This window comes from Macrobrachium nipponense, chromosome 40, assembly GCF_015104395.2.
Source record: "Macrobrachium nipponense isolate FS-2020 chromosome 40, ASM1510439v2, whole genome shotgun sequence".
NCBI lineage: Eukaryota > Metazoa > Arthropoda > Malacostraca > Decapoda > Palaemonidae > Macrobrachium > Macrobrachium nipponense.
This window is the reverse complement of record NC_061101.1, coordinates 36,931,367-36,933,583: the sequence shown is the minus strand read 5'-3', so window position 1 is coordinate 36,933,583 and position 2,217 is coordinate 36,931,367.

Here is a 2,217-nt window from a genome sequence, read left to right as displayed (position 1 = left end):
TTGGGGGAGGATGTCGATGCATACTATGGAGAAGTTTGCCAGCCTGCTTTTGCACCCTCGGCAAATTGACTCGTGATTGCTATCGTGTCAATTCTCTGTTCTTTTTTTCATCTCGGCCACAATACAATAGAGCGATGCGCAGGTAAACAGCATAATGGTAATGTGAATGATGGCTAAATTTACAAAAATTACTTTCTGTCGGTACTACTGCCTTAGTTCAGGTTAGATATACGAAGTTATTTTGCATATTAAATATATGAAGTTATTTCGCATATTAAGTTACAAAGATACACAGAAAAAAGAATGGTATGCAGAATACCGTATACTAGTCCTTTATTTTCTATGTAACTTTGTATCTGAACTATCGGTGTTGCACGGAGTAATATTGATATTAACTGCAAAACCTGCAACTGCATCTATCCTAGATGACTCACTATGTCTTGTGTTGGATTTAGACCAATGCATATATTGTAGCGTAATGTTGGTCACCTTGATTTGAGATTCGGAAACTTGTCGACGCATAAATCTTGGTTGTTAATATCAATCTTATCTGGTGCACTTGTACCGTCTCCCTCGTTTCCTCCTTATCTCGCCGGAGCTGTTCCCTCGAGTACTTTGCTGTTAGTTTGTTTTTCATTTTTAGTAAAACCGTAATGGTCATATCGCATATGTTGTTAAGTTCAGCTGACTATAAAAATAGTTGGTATTGGAACCATTAATTGCTGTTTTGCTGAGCAGGCTGCCTCGAGTTTAAATTCATATTTTTATCTTTTTGATTTTCACTCATCTTAATTTAATCACTTTACTATTTCTTTGTTAGAAATAATAATGATAATAAAGTTGATACGACGCCACATTACAAAAATCTGTCAATCAGCTGGGCAAATGAAGTAGAGTGGTTTTTGGTTGTTTCTGTGGCAACTCTGTGTAAGACTATTTTTGACATTGGAAATACGCAAACGCGAATGAATTTAATATGCATAAATGTCATCTGGCGTTACAAATACGTTTAAATCATGTACAAGCAAGAGAATCCTAGGTAGCATGTAGAAGAAAGTTAATTAGCTTCTTGTGGAATTTAATATTTTGCCATCAAGTTTTGTGTTAATAGCGTGCATCAAATTAAGCACAAAGGTCTGAAACGTTATTACTTGTCTTTATTTTTACGTCTTTTGCGAGGCATAGTTTTGCGCCGGTGAAGATGTCTACGTGACTCGTTTCTTTCTTTATTTCTTCCTTTCTTTTTTCTTTATACTGACGGAAGCAATACAGGGCTTGTTATTGTGTTTGTGTGGTGTGCAACCAGTGTACGTATAAATAACCACATCATGGCTAGCTAAATGGTTGATACATTTGAAATTAATTTTAACATAAATGTGACTTTTATAATAAAAGCAACCTTTAAGTAAACCACCTTTGTCATTAATTTTCACATTCGTATAGTGAGTTACGTTCATACATGCATAGGAAGGTACAATGTTTATTTTGTCCTTGAATTTCATAAATCAACCTATCCACATTGGATTATAACACAGCATGGTCTATATATCTTTGGTCCTTATGCGTGTAGGACATCTTTAGTAAATGAGCACCACATTTTGGGATGCAAGTTACTACAGTAGTTTCGAATGTCTTATGCTTCTCTCGCAGTGTGCTAGGCAAGAGTTAGTGTAGGTTGGCAAGGTCTCTCCCCACCCCCGCCCCCCAAGTGGGTGAACGGTCCTTGACATACAGTATCCTGCTTACGAACCTCAATATGCGTTTGAACCCTTGCATATTGTAAAGTTACTCAAAGGCTATTTAGATACACTTATTGTCTAGGTTCGTTTCGTTGTAGGTCCCCTCTTAATTTGTCAGGTCTTTAAAATGCTCTTGAGAGAAGTGTAAAAATGTCTACGTGCCAGTTATCAGTTACAGTAAAAAGGGGTTACTGAACTGTTGGATGACGTTGCAAGCTAGGATGATTCATAATAACGGGGTCCTGCAAGTGTTTGTCCTCATAGAGTAGTTCACCTCTTCCGTTTTAAATACATCGTAGCATCATGCAAATTATTGATTGAAGATTTGCGTTGCCGTTGTTAGAAAACGCAAATTTTCAACTATATTTTTTTTATAAGATTAGAAAGTGACAGATTTATACTGCACTATTCTTAGTGAAGAACAGAAAATCGGTGCCAGTATGTCGGTAAGGTTGGCTAGCCTGCAATCAGCTGACTA